The sequence below is a fragment of the Sus scrofa genome, chromosome 8, assembly GCF_000003025.6.
Source record: "Sus scrofa isolate TJ Tabasco breed Duroc chromosome 8, Sscrofa11.1, whole genome shotgun sequence".
In the NCBI taxonomy this organism is placed as follows: domain Eukaryota; kingdom Metazoa; phylum Chordata; class Mammalia; order Artiodactyla; family Suidae; genus Sus; species Sus scrofa.
Genome location: NC_010450.4, coordinates 37,133,371 through 37,149,875, shown reverse-complemented (window position 1 = coordinate 37,149,875; position 16,505 = coordinate 37,133,371). Strand labels below are relative to the sequence as shown.

At 39.0% G+C, this 16,505-nt stretch overlaps 1 protein-coding gene across 1 annotated transcript in view; it reads right to left on the bottom strand.

The window, feature by feature from the left end:
* The window catches only part of GABRB1 (gamma-aminobutyric acid type A receptor beta1 subunit), a 376,937-nt gene that overhangs the window by 205,075 nt on the left and 155,357 nt on the right, over positions 1 to 16,505 (bottom strand). The window lies entirely within an intron of this gene.

Genomic DNA, 16,505 nt, shown 5'->3' with positions numbered 1-16,505 from the left:
ACAGGAACTCCTGTTTAAAGGTCTTTAAATGACTATATGTCACAATTTGTAATTTTTCAGCTTGTGAATCAGCACTCCATCTATGTGATTGACGGTCTTCTTGAATCATTAGCTTGGGTTTTCACTTAAATAGTTCAGTTTTAATACTAGTTTGATAACTTGAATTCTTTCTGCATTTTAAAACTTAGCTCATGCTGATGACCCTTTCTCTTTTCTTCATCAAAACATTCAACTATATAAGACCCTAAAATAAGCCTCCAACTCCCTTTCTCCCCACCTCCTTCCTAATAATTTTTTTTTCACCTATCACAGCCAGTCTTCCTAAAGGAGTAGACTTAATTTCCTTCAAAGCATTCTTTAACTTTTACCACCTGACTCAAAACATTCTCATCTAAGGGCATTGATAATTTATTAATTATCAAATCCATTGACATTTTCTTGGTCTCATCCTGCTTTGCTTTCACTTATGTATTTAACAAATATTTCAAATGTATGGCTCTGTGCCACAAGCCATGCATTTCACTAATCATTGATGATGATTGAAATTGGTGAATAAGGAAGAAGTGAATTCCTCCATTTATGAAGGTCATGGGATAGTTTGAGGGTAGAATAAAAGTGGGGGACCTATTTTAGGTAAGATGGCCATTTCTGAGGTGGTGACTTTTAAGCCAAAAGCTGAAAGATGAAATCTACTGTGTGATGTAGGGAAAGAAAAGCCCAGAAACAGAAAAGAAAAAGGGCCCTGAGGTATTGGAGAGCTAGGCATCTTGCAGTAACTACAAGGAAAAAATTTGAGGGATATTTGTCTTCCTTGTCCTTGTTAAATCTTGTTACCATTGGTTTAGTGATATTATTCTCTACCTCTCTGCTGGTTCTGATTACCTTTTCTTTTGGAGGTTTTTTTTTTGTTTTTTTTGTTTTGTTTTGTTTTGTTTTTTACTAAGATCCAGTTAACTTACAATATTATATTAGTTTCAGTTGTAAACATAGTGATTCAATATTTTTATAGATTATACTCCCTTTAAAGTTATTACAGGATAATAGCTATATTTCCTTGTGCTCTACAATATATCCTTGGTGCTTATATATCTTATACATAGTAGTTTGTATCTCTTAACCCCATACCTCTATCTTTCCCTTCCCCCATTCTCTCTCCTCACTGGTATCCACTAGTTTGTTTTCTATATCTTGAGTCTGTTTCTGCTTTGTTATATGCATTTGTTTGTTTTATTTATTTTTTAGATTCCACATATGAGTGATAACAGAGTATTTTTTTTCTCTGACTCGTTTCACTAAACATAATAGTCTGGGTCCATCCACATTCTTGCAAATGGCAGAATCTCATACCTTTTATGTCTGAGTAATATTATATATATAATATTATATATGTATAGTACGATACATACATTATTCATTCACCTGTTGATGAACACTTAGTTTGCTTCCATGTGTTGGCTTTTTTTTTTTTTTTTTTTTTGTCTTTTTGCCATTTCTTGGGCCGCACCTGCGGCATATGGAGGTTCCCAGCCTAGGGGTGGAATCGGAGCTGTAGCTGCTGGCCTACGCCATAGCCACAGCAACGCAGGATCCGAGCCACGTCTGCAACCTACACCACAGCTCTCAGAAATGCCAGATCCTTAACCCACTGAGCAAGGCCAGGGATCGAACCCCCAACCTCATGGTTCCTAGTCGGATTCATTAACCACTGAGCCACGATGGGAACTCCCTGTCTTGGCAATTGTAAGTAATGCTGCTATGAACATTGGGGTGCATGTGCTTTTTTGGAATTCATGTTTTCATTTTCTTTGGCTATATATCCAGCAGATGAATTGCCTGTCTGATCATCTTTTCTTTAACTCTAACTTGTCTTCTATGTGGACACTTTCTTTCCAGGAGAGGGGGAGAATGTGAAGTAGATCATAAAGAATTTTCTGAGGGTTTAATACTTCAAACAGACCTGAATTTTGTCTAAAAACCTGAAAATTCTGGGAATAAAATGTATGATGTCAGGCCAGAGAAATATTCCATGTTTGAATTAGACTTGGGTCCAGAATTTGCAGAGCAAACAGTCAAGAATCTGTTACAATTATTGACAGAGACTGAATTTTCTACACTCAGGTCTAGCTTTGTGGTTTAGAACTATATTGGTTTAGTAATTATACTCAAGTTGTGGTCCCTGGAATCTCAGGCCTTGCCTTAGATACATAGTGCTACCGAATCAAAATATGTATTTTCATAATATTCTGAGGTGATTCAAATGCACAAAACCAAACTTGTAGAAACAGAGAACAGATTTGTGGCTGCCAGGGGCAGAGGTGGGAGTTGAGGCTGAACATGATCAAAAGGCACAAACTTCCAGTTATAAAATATATAATCCTAAGGATACTATGTATGGCATTGTACTATAGTTAATGATACTGTATGGTAGATTTGAACCTTGCTAAGAGAGTAGATTTTAAAAGTTCTCATCACAAGAAAAGAAAATGTAACAATGTGAGGTGACGGCTGTTAAAAATTGTGGTAATCAGTCTATAATATATACAAATATCAAGTCATTATGTATACCTTAAACTAATACAATGTTATGTGTGAATTACATCTCAATAAAGATGAGAAAAAAAAGAAAGTTTGAGGAGTTCCCATCGTGGCACAGTGGTTAACGAATCCGACTAGGAACCATGAGGTTGCGGGTTCAGTCCCTGCCCTTGCTCAGTGGTTTAACGATCCCGCGTTGCCATGACCTGTGGTGTAGGTTGCAGACGCAGCTCGGATCCCGCGTTGCTGTGGCTCTGGCATAGGCCAGTGGCTGCAGCTCTGATTCGACCCCTAGCCTGGGAGCCTCCATATGCCGCGGGAGTGGCCCAAAGAAATAGCAAAAAGACAAAAAAAAAAAAAAAAAAAAAAAAAGTTTGAGAACTAGGGGGATTAGAAGTCAGACTAGCAGGGATTTAAATCGTTCTTACTACACGATATGACCTTGTCCTATTTAACCTTTCTGAATTTTTGTTTTATATCCTCTCTTTTTCATTTTCAAAAGAGTATATTCATTATGCATTGAAGTGAGGAGATTTAAAAGCTTTCGAAAATAGCTGTGATGGCTTTCTGAAGCATATATGGGGGACTAGGTGCAAGGGTTGACAAGGGTCAAGTTTGTTGGAAAAATTTAAAAAGATAACATGTATAAAGCTATTAACACACTGAATGTTGGTTTACAGTAATTGCACAATACATGATACTTAAACTTACCTTGTTTGTCACATCGATTAAAAATTAAGAAATTATCAATTTACCTAATTTTTTCTTGGTTTCTTTTGTTTGTTTTTTAAAATTTTATTGAAGTTTGTTTGATTTACAATGGTGTGATAATTTCTACTACACAAAGTGATTCAGTTATACATATATACAAATCCAATCTTTTTTTTTTTTTTCTTTTTAGGGCCGCATCCACAGCATATGGAGATTTGCAGGCTAGGGGTCAAATCAGAGCTACAGCTGCTGGCCACAGCCACAGCAACGGAGGATCTGAGCCACGTCTGCGACCTACATCACAGCTCATGGCAACGCTGGATCCTTAGCCCAATGAGCGAGGCCAGGGATTGAACCTGCAACCTCATGGGTCCTAGTCGGATTCATTTCCACTGCACCACGATGGGAACTCCCAAATCCAATCTTTTAAAACTAATTTAGATAGAGTTGACTATGATTAGCAGAAAGTGGGTGGGCAGTACTTATTATCTTAGCTGTTGAGTCAACTGCTGGAGGATGTACAATGTGACACAATTATTTTCTTAACTAAGTTTTACCAGTGATGGCTTCAGCTGCCTTTCTGGAGAAATTGTCTCAGTTATCTTCACACTTCATACTAGGTTCTATTCCCTGAACCTAGCAGAAGATTAAGGGAGTCAGGTCAAATAGGAATTCAAAGTTGCTTCTGATTGAACCATTTGTTCTGGCTTTATCTTATGAAGGAGGGAGAGCAGACCAAGGTGGCCTGAAGAGCTTTCTTGAATTTTCTTTCTTTTTTTTTTTAATAAATGATTTTTATTTATTCCATTATAGTTAGTTTACAGTGTTCTGTCAATTTTCTACTGTACAGCAAAGTGACCCAGTCTCATACACACACACACACACATATTCTTTTTCTCACATTATCCTCCATCATGTTCCATCACAAGTGACTAGATATACTTCCCCGTGCTATACAGCAGGATCTCATTGCTTATCCACTCCAAATGCAATAGTTTGCAACTATTAACCCCAGATTCCCCGTCCATCCCACCCTCCCCCTCCGCCTTGGCAACCACTTTCCAGTGCAGTTATCCTGGATATTGAGTGTCAGCATAATTCTTTCTTACCAAGCTGGGCTGCTGAATACCAGTAAAAGGCTAAGTGATAGTTCCATCTTTGTGTTACAATATGTTGTACAACAGAGCCTGGAAACTCACTGCATAAAAAAAGAAAAAAAAAATCCAAACAGCAGACTGATTCAACTAAAAATTATTTATTGAACACCGCAGTCCCTGAACGCCGGGTTCTGGGGAAATAAAGGTGAATAAAACCAGGTACTCTACCTTCAGGACCTTACAAACTAGTGTGGTGCAGGAGGCAGATCTTTTTGAGTCTGTGGACAAAAGAGGTCTAGGTCTTTAACAAAACCCCTGTTTCAAAATGCAAATGGGCCCCTCAAGCTTCAACACAGCCTCTGCCTCCCATACCACCTCCTCCATGTTGCTCCTAGAGAGGACCTTGTCCACAAACAATTCTGAAATGGTCATTAGACTATTTCCTAAGCTTGAGCTGCTCATCACTACCACAATGCAATGCACAAGGCCCTCACTTATCCTCATAGGTTTGACTCCTGCTTTTAGCTCGGTCAATGTATTCTCCATCCACTCCAAGACTTTCCAAGTACTTCCATTGCCCTGAAAGCCATTTCTGCCCTCTGACTTCTTCTATTTTTGGTAAGCTTCTCAGCATCCCTCAAAACCGAGCACAAATATTACCTTCTTTAAATATCTCTCTGTTCTTCTTCATTTTATTTGGAGGACCTAGGCTCCTATTCATTTCTGGTCCTATTCCATCTTGTACCTTTCCATTCCCAGGATACTTTGTACAATGCCCTGCAGTAATTTCTTTTCTAGATTCTCTCTCCCTCAAAAATATATGTATCACTTGACTTTGTATCTCTACCAACTGGTAGTGCTGCTGGAGCTCAGCTGGTGCTCCATAAAAGCTTGTGGAATGGATAACTAGAGATTAACTACATAGAATATTTGCCTCATGTAGAGCAACCCTTAGTCTAACCCCCAAACACAAAGCAGCGTGCATTTATATAAGTGAGGAAATTATGTACTGACCTCAGCACCAAGGAAATTTGAGTATTTTACTAGGGTACTATCTGTAATTTTTAAACATGTTAATTGATGAAATACTGTTATTTGATGAAGTCTACCTGGGTCAAATAATATAATTTTAGCCCTTTTAAAGACTATTTTGGACCAGTCTTCAATGTCACACATCATGGCAGAGGGGACAGAGGGAATGGTTTCTTGATTTTTCCCTCTAAAGTATATTGGATTTCTGACAAACAGTGAACTCTAAGGGTAACAATATTTCTTTATATGTAAGAATTTTCAGAGAGAACTATTGATCACAACCCAACAAGCACAGCATCATTTAACTTGGCACCCAAAATACAATTTTCCCTCTTGCAGGTCAATTAGATTTGGGGTGAAAAATCAAACAGAAACACACCTGGTGAACAAATGGGTTATCAATCTAAAAATATATACCATCTTGCGTTAAAAAAAAAAAAAACCCTCTAAAGTGACCATAAAGTAATGAAATCAACCCCTTGAATGGTTTGTGGCCTAATTCTGAACTACCTTTGAAGACAAACACATGTCAGTGTCTTCTTTTAAAAGGTTATCTTGCCTGGGAAGGTACTCACTTAGATTTACATTTTGTGTGATGTTTATTTATTAATTGTTTATCTAGCTCATGCTTTCATCCAACAAATACTGCACAAGTATGCACCATGTACCAGCCATGACCTAGTCACTGGGATTACAGCAGAAAACAAAACAACTTTCACGTACTCATGGAAATGATCCCCTAGTGTATGGGAACTGGAGTCAAAGTACAAACAAGTACATGATTTAAAATGTGAGAAAAAGAATGTATACATGTATGTGACTGGGTCAAGTTGCTATACAGTAAAAGACTAAGAGAACACTGTAAACCAACTATAATGGAAAAAATAAAAATCGTTTTTAAAAAATGGTCGTGATTGCTAAGACAGAGAACAAATCAAGGCAAAGGGAGAGAAAGTGATAAGGGCCTCTGTGGTCAGATGGCACTGGGGATCTGAGAGAAGGGGCCAGCTCTGTGTACTTTCAGAGGAAGAACCTTCTAGGCAGAAGGAATACTTGGAACCTAGGCAGGAGGCAGCTTGGTGAGTATCAGCAATGCCTTTGTGACAGGAGTGCAGTGATTGAAAGGAAGGGGTAGGAAATGAGGAACCGTGGGGTCAGATTATGTGATACCATACTTTAGATTCTTTTCTGAGTGAGGTGAGAAGTCACTGGAGGTTTTTAGTGCAGAAGTGACATGACTTCTGTTTCAAGCATCATCATGGCTGCTGTGCATCTAAAAGACTCTGGAGGAGGAGTTAAAACCTCAAAGAAGAGTCTCCACTAGGGAGGGGCCATGGACTGTCATTCTAGATTGTGCTCATGCCTGTATGTGTGAAATGTATGAACATTTATTTTCATGGGGGCAACATGCATTTCTCACACCAGCTTCTCAGAAGGATCTGTAGCCCTATAGCACTGTGGTTGTAAAGGTACAGTGACAGCCACATTCAGGAGAGAAAAGATGGTTGGTCCCAACTAGAGGGGGAGTAACAATTTGGTTGACAACAGGTATTTGGAAATATTCAGGATATATTTAATTTAGATGCATTCTTAATGTATACATGCAGTGGGTCCCACTGAACCAAGCATTTAGTCCCCAGGATAGATTTCATTAGTTTTCCTTTCTAAAGTTTTATTGAAGTATAGTTGACTTACAATGTTGTGATAATTTCTGCTGTACAACAATGTGATTCCATTACACATATCACACACATTATTTCTTTTTCAGATTCTTTACCCATGTAGAATATATCACAGAATATTGGGTAGAGTCCCCTGTGCTCTACAGCAGGTCTCAGTTGGCCCTGCACCTTTCTGTGATTTGGGTTCATGTTCTGATACTTAGCGTGCATGCTGATGTGCTCAGGATAGAGTTACTTTCAGACAGACCCTTGAAAGATCATTTAAGTGCAATGATTACAAGAGAGACCTGAGGTCTGGCTCCCCCAGGTTTACTTTCGTGATGTTTGTTTTGAAACACTCCACCCATCAATTAATTCCTCAACTTTGTAAAACTGAAGGCACATCCAGAAAAAGTTGACATATGATGACACATAATATAAAAAATCTGGGAAGCAAGTGCCATTAGCATCCTCAGATGAGGAAACTGAGGTGCTGGGAGAATGAATATAGGTATTTCCTGTTTTTTCAAAGTTCACCTTAGGCGACTTCACTTTTACAAGAGACCTACACTAGTTCTTATTTTTGCTAACTGAAAGAAAGTAGAAGAGGATTTTTGTTTTTACAAAAAAAGGCCACAAGCAAAAATAGTGCTCGTTGTTGGTTTTGCAGCAGCCTATAGAGGCAGCCACATTGAGGTAGAGAGTGGCTTTGCCAAGCTCCTTTCAGCATCAGTCTGCCATGGCTGTGAACTGTGTCTGAGCATCTGTGCTCTATCTTAATTAATTTAGTGCATCCGTTAGCCATGTGTCCTAAGATAATTGCTTCCTCACTTTCTGCTGTTTTGGCTTATGAAATATTTTATAGGAACTCTACTTTCAAGAGGAGGGAATGGACAAAGTGAACGTTAAAAGTAGTTTCTGCTAATGTAGTTTTGGTGTCCATTCTAGGAACAGGAACACAGGAAGCAGATTATTAGAGTAACCAAGAGTGGACTTCTGGAGAGGGTGGAAGGTTTTAAAATGTAGTGGAGAACCACATTATAGTGGCCAACCATTGCATCCTACTCACCAAGTCTAATGTGGGTGAACTGGGAAGGGACTGAGAACTGGAGAAACCATTAAGGCAGAACTTACCATTGAAGGCTTGTGGGAATTGTGTGAAGAGGTTAAAATACCAAAGCATGTACAGCAATTGTAGACTTTCTGGTAGGTTTTCAATGTGAATGAATCTGGAGTCAACTGAACTGAGATGGTAGGTGGTCCACAGTATTATCTATTTGGATGTAGAGTTCATTGGGTTCAAGGTAGAATAGAATGGAAAACCAAAACTATGAGTTATGTGAATTGTATTGGAAAGTAGCTATAACCTCATGGGGATACAAGGCAACACTAGCAGAGGTTGAAAAAAGTAGTATACACAGGTACAGAAAGAGAGGAGTGATTTAACTGTTTAGAAGCAGCAACTGGGAAAAAAGAAAATATCTACCCGGCCCTCCATTTCCAGGTTGGTAGAATGAAGAAAGGTGGGAGCTCTGTGGAAGAAATGAATGGATAGGTCATGCTTTTAGAGGAGTACCAGGTCAAAGGTCCAGAAGACAGAGAGAAAGATGCTGCTTATCTTGGGAGTCAAATAATGTTCCCTAAGCATGTAAAGAGCAAAATTTCTTCCTTTCTAAATATCAAGGGAGCTCTATAACATGGTTGTTAGTATTTGGTAAATAGGAGATTTTATGGCATCGCTTGCTCACTAATTAAAAGCATTAAGGAAGACTTTTGATTCTTTAATAATCTGAATGTCATGATTTATTTTATGCAGTGTGAAACCATGGCTCTCTACTTCTCACGCTTCCCTATAACACATCATCCTGAAGTTTAAATGACATTGCATTAATAGTATTTGATAGCAAACCTGATGATCACACCTCTTCTAAAAAGTATTTACTTCAGAAATTCTCACAGTTTTCTGGGATAGCCTAGGAAATGTCTCCAATGTCCCTATGAATAAGTCCTTTTAGCCTCCAACAAAAGGTCACTCACGTGTGGATGCAAAATTATCACTGCCTCTAACCAGAGGGTCTACACAACTATGTGGGCACAACCTTTGTCTTCTGTGCTCCCAAGATTCATGTATGGGTTGAGTTTCTATACTGGTTGGAGTCACTAGCCTAGACTGCATTGTACTGTAGAGTCAAGGGAAAGGCTGGACCCTGGCCATCCTATCAGGGTCAGAGCCCTGAACTCAGTGGCTGTAAGCAAGAAATGGATATAGCCATTCCTTTCTCTAAGTTTGAGGCCGAAGCTTCCACATGCCTCCCCTTCTGTGAGGCTATTATAACCAGGATGTTTTCAAGAGTACTCTCCATCGGACAATGAGCTAATAAGCAAAATTTACCAAAAACATAGATGAACAAAATACTATGGGTAAACAGTATAAATAGCTTACACTTGAGGAAACAGTAATCATAGCCATAATAATAACAACCACAAGAGCGGCAAATCACAAGTACTAATTATGTATCAAGTACTGTACTCTCTCTCTCTCTCTCTCTCTCTATATATATATATATATAGAAAGGTGGGGGCTCTGTGGAAGAAATGAATGGAATAGGTCATGCTTTTAGATGAGTACCAGATAGCAGGTCCAGAAGACAGCGAGAAAGGTGCATATGGAGAGAGAGAGGGAGAGAGTATCATACAATAGACACACACACATATATCTCATTATTGTCCTAAGATCCCAATGAATAGATCCTATTACTTTCACTCTCTTATAGGTGAGGAAAGGGAAAGACAGAGTTATAAAGTAACTACTGAAGAGTGGAAAGGTAGTAAGCTGTGGAATCAGAATTAGAACTCAGCATCCAAGTCCCGTGTTCATATTTTTTGCCATTGTGTTCTGCTGCAATCTGAAAGGCCTTTAGTTCACATACAATTAACATTTCTACATAGGTAAAAGAGTAAAAAGCATAAACAAAGTAATTAAAGTTGTTTAGGTTGCTAATCGGAAATTAAAAAGTTATTGAAATAAAACGTCCAAATAATGAGCCGAGTGGAGCATTGAATACAACTGAGGTCTGAGATACTGAACAGAAAAATTAAGTTGAGGAAACTCAGTATAAAACATAAAAATATAGAAATTATAAAAAATATTAAGAAACACAGAATAGATTCAAAAGCTCCAACATAAGCCTGATAGGAGCTATGGAGGAGAGAATAAGGAGAGTGTTGGTGAACCAATATGTTGAGATTTGATAACAAAAAAACTTACTAGAATAAACAAAATATGAGTCTTCAACTTGAATAAAATATCCCGAAATGCTGAGTACACTTAAAAGGAAAAAAATAATCACCAAATAGCCCCCCACACTAAAGCACATTATAGTCTAAGCAAGTGAAGAGGAATCTCAGAAAGATACATGTGCTTAACTGTAAGCTTACAATGCTAAGTTGATTCAAAGAGAATTTAAAAAGTGGCCAAGTAACTGTTTGGAGGCTTGCCTTCTCTAGAATAGAAAGAGTATGAAAGGCATTATGAGGCAAATGACTGCTTTTTATAGGGTATTTGTTATTATTTTTGTCTTGGTGAATACTTTATGGTACTCCTACTATTTTTTAACATTAATGTTATTTTACCAGAAATATTTTTCTCCATTTAAATGAATAACAACTTAATGTGTTGCTTCAATTTTAACATTACTCTTACTCCGTCTAAAAAACATTTCCAGCCATGTCAGTCAATGGGAAAATAGAGTATGCACAGTATAGATTCACTTTGGAGATTTTGCTGAAATACATCTCTTCCACTAGGCGAGCAGCGTCTGCGCCCACAAAAGTACTTGTTCAAAAGTACATTCCTGGACTTCTGTCGTGGCTCAGTGGAAATGGATCTGACTAGTATCCATAAGGACACAGGTTCAATCCCTCACCTTGCTCAGTGGGTTAAGGATCTGGCATTGCCATGAGCTGTGGTGTAGGTCTCAGACATGGCCCAGATTTGGCATTGCTGTGGCTGTGGTGTAGGCTGGTGACTACAGCTCTCATTGGACCCATAGCCTGGGAACCTCCATATACTGCCAGTGTGGCCCTAGAAAGATGAAAAACAAAAGCGCACTCCCTGTATTTCCTATATCTGGAGTCTCTTTCTTTGCCTAGGAAGTTTTAGCCAGAAAAAGAGGCTGTTTGACTTATACCTGTTCTACTGTGTGCTATTGTTGTGTGCCTCTGTCAAAGAGGACACTTTTCTTTCTTTCTTTTGTCTTTTTGCCTTTTCTAGGGCCTCTCCTGTGGCATATGGAGGTTCCTAGGCTAGGGATCAAATCGGAGCTGTAGCCACTGGCCTACACCAGAGCCACAGCAACTCGGGATCTGAGCCGCGTCTGCAACCTACACCATAGCTCACGGCAACGCCAGATCCTTAACCCACTGAGCAAGGCCAGGGATCAAACCCGCAACCTCATGGTTCCTAGTCGGATTCGTTAACCACTGCACCATGACGGGAACTCCAAGAGGACACTTTTCAAGTGTGTGTCAGCCATTCTTTTTTAGCACCTGAAATCTCAAAATAAAACCTTCTGCCCTCTACCACAGGGGTTGGGTTAGAGTGTGCCTGCTCAAAGTACCAGAGATGTTAGTGCCTGTCTTAGGATTTCGATCCATTTTCTGCATGTAGAAGAGATGATTTAAACACGAGGAGCACGTCTCCTAAGCTGTTGGGTGACGGATGAAGAGGGACTCTAGGAACAAGATGCTTCACTCTTTTCCCAAAGGGCAGCAGCTTCCTCTTCTTTTTGTTTAATGATCTTGAAAATTTTTGTTATAACAGCACTTAGCAGACTACATTGTATGAGGTGGTTTCTCAACAGTATGTGGAGAGTGAAGTATTAAATGAATGCATAGGCTAATGGAAAAGCCATATCTCTTATTTCCATTGAAGAATCTTAGGATGTAAATAATAAACCAGCTAATAATAATGACAGTAATTACAGTACTTTGTTGAATCTTTACTAATGTGCTAGGCTCTACAGGAAGTGTTTTACATGCATTTTGACTTTTAATTCTTAGAAGAACCCTATAAAATAGCTATTATTTTTAATTTCCACATTTCAAAGGAGAAAGCTGAGATTCATAAAGTTTGAGAATATTGTCAAAGACACCTAGTTGATCATCTAGCTTTGGCAAGGTCTCATTAAACCATACTGCATTTTATTGCTGGGTATGTGCTTATTAACATTGACAAGTGGTACCCTCCTAGCTCTTGAAAGCAGGCACACAGCAATAAGCAGGGGCCTGGTTGCCTCAGAGGCCCAGATAATTTAATTAGAATTACCTTTGACTGGGAGTTGCCAGTTGTGGCTCAGTAGTTACGAACCCCAAATTGTGTCCATGAGGATGTGGATTCAATCCCTGGGCCCACTCAGTGAGTTGAGGATCTGGTGTTGCTATGAGCTATGGTGTAGGTAGCAGATGTGGTTTGGATACCAAGTTGTTGTGGCTGTGGTGTCAGCCAGCAGCTGCAGCTCCGATTTGATCCCTAGCCTGGAACTTCTTTTAGGGTGTGGCCATAAAACAAAACAAAACAAAACAAAATTACCTCTGACCTTGTCTGGCATAGTAGTTGACTTAGCCTGGTATTCCAGTTCCAGAAGTCACATTGCTAATATTGTTACCTGTGATTTTGTCCCTGGAACAAGGAGGAGCTTCAATTCTGTTTCTATAACATTCAGAGTAGAAGGAAAATACAAGATATACAATAGGGAGGGAACATGATTTGCTATCCTCCCGATGCTCATCAGTGACTCTGGCTTATAGAAAAGGTTTAAGATCCCCTTAAATTCCAAACTTTAACTTGAATTCATGGGCTTATCTTAGTGGATGGACCCCAAAGTCCTAGCAGATGCACCAAGCTACGTCCGATGATCAGAATCTGGCTTGTTTAATCCTAATGCAAATTCTTTTTTTTTTCTTTTTTTTTAAGTAATGACTATTTGGTTTTTCTTGTTTTTTTCTTTTAGGGCCGCACCTGTGGATATGGAAGTTCCCAGACCAGGGGTCAAAATGGAGATGCAGCTGCTGGCCTACACCACAGCCACAGCAATGCCAGATCTGGGCAATGCTGGATCCTTAACACACTGAACAAGGCCATAGATTGAACCCGCATTCTCATGAATACTAGTCAGGTTCTTAATCTGCTGAGTCATAATGGCAACTCCCTAAGGCCAATTCTTGATTACCTAGAGTTAGGGGAAGGGAAGACAGCTGGGGAAGAGTCAGCACACAGACTGGTGAGCATGTGGGTGGCTCTTTGCCAAATTTCTTCTTGCAGCTGCTGAAGGTCAGAAGGGAAAGATTTCTAATCATTTCAGACCCTGGGATATTCCAGAAATGGCCCTGTTAGAACTACACCTATTTAACGGCATATTAGTCTTCTATTTGCTTTTGGGCATACCATATAGGCTAATTATTGTGTTATTTTTTTTTTCCCTTTGACTCTTCTCACACCCTGAAAACATGCAAAACATCCTTTTTTTTTTTTTTTTTTTTTTTGAAAAAAGTGAATGACTTAAGAGTATGGCCCATCATTCTCACAGTCACAAAGTTGGAACATTTCAAATTTTTTGACAATAATGATGAAGATAAAGGCAGAACATGAAAGTGGAACCTGGAACAAAGCAACTCATTATACTGCATTTTCTCTATATTAAGCCAGAAATGTTACATTCAACCGTAGTCCTAATTTTCTTAAGCTTCTTAGCAGAAACCAAATCTCTTGGCATCTCATTTGGCATGTGTATTTCTAGATAAAAGACACAAAGGATGAGGATCTTCAAAGACTCTTTATCTTTTTCTAAAAATGGCATCCTTCACTGCCCTTTTTATATGGGGGTGAATAAAAGTGATGCTATATTTTTGGCACATACGGTTTCCTTGGTACAGAATTATCCTGTGACACAAAAGACGAAAGTACATAATACTTGAAAATAATGAGCAATAACAGAGTTTCCTGCACCAAGATAATGGCTTCATTCTTCTCTGGCTCCACTAATCCAATGTCTCAAAAAACTCAGAGCAAAGAATGAAATGCCTCTTCATTGTCCAGTTTGAACAAACCTAGAGAGAGTCTAAGGGGCTAGTTGCAGATATCATCGAAGGTAATCCGAATGATTCTATAAGGGCCATGAAAGAACCTTCCACTTTATCTTGAAAGTAGCAGTAACCTCCCAAGGAAGGGAGACAACTCTTTAAAGAGATAGGCTCTTAACCCACAGAGTAGTCCTAAGAATAGGAACAGCTGCAATTTATTGAGTGCTTACTATAAGACAGGCCCTGTGCTAGGCATTTAAAATATACTTCTCATCTATCTCAGCAATCATGCTCCATTGGTACTCATGATTCTGTTAAACAAACTGTGGCATAGACAGGTTAATTGACGTGTCCAAGGTCATACAGCTGACATGCTGGAGAATTAGATATTCTATCCCAGGACTGTGTGCCTCCAAGACTGATGCTTTTAACATTTCCCTTAGCTCTATAGGAATGTGGAGTTATAACGCACCTAATAATCCACTTAATCAACCTCACGCTCAGGGCTGGAATCCCGTTTGTGGCATCTTTGATATGTGTTTGTACTTATCCAACCTCTCTCTAAGCACATTTAGTAATGGAGAGGCTGATGTTAGAGAAGGGTAAGAGAAAAACAAAACAAAACAAACAAAAATGCTGTTCTTCTTCCTTTACACATATTAATCTTACAAAAATCTGAAAGATGTAACACTACAGATACTTTATAAGTGAGGAAGTTGAGGATGAAGAGGTGGGTAACCGGCCCTAAAGCATGCAACCAGTAAATGCTGGGGCTTGTTCTTCTGATTTTGAAGCTCAAGTTCTTTTGTTTTCATCAGTCTATCTACCTCCAGAGAGGTACTAGAATTTTTGTAGTGAACTTCTTTCATATTAGGTTCACAAAGGTAGACAGTTGGAACTGATAAGTTCCTTGAAAGTTTCATATGTTGGCCATTGATCTTCTGTTGGAAGCAATACAGGGTAAATCTAAGCTTTTTTGAAATACCACGTTTTCAAATACTTCAGGTGAGTTATATTTTTTCACTAGCTAGGCTTATGTTATATCTAGGTAAGATAAATTCCTTCCCTAGTTCCTTCTACATTTTCCTCCTGTTTTCCTCCAATATCTTTTTAAAACCCTAGTTTTTGTTCTTATATTTTTAAAAACAAGCAACTATATTGGCATCTCTTCTGTGGCCTTACAGAAAAAAAGATCTAAGAGTGATAATATTCAGAGGGTATTTAGAGCTTCATTATCTGCATAGGGATAGAGTTCCAAGGCCTTTGCCATCCCAGTTGTGTTTCTCTGGCTTGTCAATATTACTCTAAAAAATGACTTATCCAGGACTGAGAAAAAGAGTCTAGGTGAGGCCTGACCTTGTGTTGACCCTGTATATCTGTTAGAACGGTAGCTAAGCATTTAGGCCATGAAGTTAGATCACTTGGTTTTAAATTCTGACTTGGTCACTTTCCAGCTATATGATCTTAAGTAAGTTATTTAACTTCTTGGTGCCTTAGTTTCTTTATTTTAAAAGGGAGACAATGAGACCACCTCTCTTAAGGACTTGTTGCAATGATTAAATGCTACCACCACATTGATCTATTTGACTTTGTATCCACAGACTGCCTTCTATTACAATGAAGAAACTATTCAGGTCCTATCTAAGGCTAAGCTTCCACTTTTACATTAGCTATCATACCTTCTTGCCTACTCAAAGACATTGCCAGAGTGCCTCTTCGCTCTCTCCCCAGTGATCAAATTCCCCTCCTTAAATGTATCTGTCGCAACAGCACACTTCTATGTCTATTGTTTGCAAACCCACTCCTCCCTTTCTCTCCTGAATCTGTTTTAATTAGACTGCTTCCTCCACCCCTGCACCCAGTTTGGTCATGACAAACACCAATAACCCTCCAATCATTTGACTGATTAACAACGCTTGACACGACTGATTACCTTCTTGGAATACTCTGGTCATTCGGCTTCAAGGAAACCAAACTCTCTTGACTTCTTTCCTACTTCCACAGGTTGCTTCTTTTTAGTTTCCTTTGCTATTTTTCCCTCTTCTTCCTTGCTTCAGGGGACTTCTCCTTTCTCCTGATGTTGGTCTCATCTCTGTTCCATCTATGTTCATTCTCTTGGTGACATCATCCAGTGATGTGACTCTGAAGGCCACCTATATACTAATGACCCTGAATCCAGCCCTCGTTCCTCCATCTAACTGCCAATCAACCTCTTCATCTGCACATCTATAAACATTTCAAAGAAAACATCCTCCAAACAGAGCTTAGCTTATCTCCAGAAGTCTTTTATCTACAGTTCCTCCAACTCATTATTTCAGTTCCTCAGATCAAAAAAACTGTACAATCATCAGAGTTCCCTTTATAGCTCAGTGCTTAACAAATCGGACTA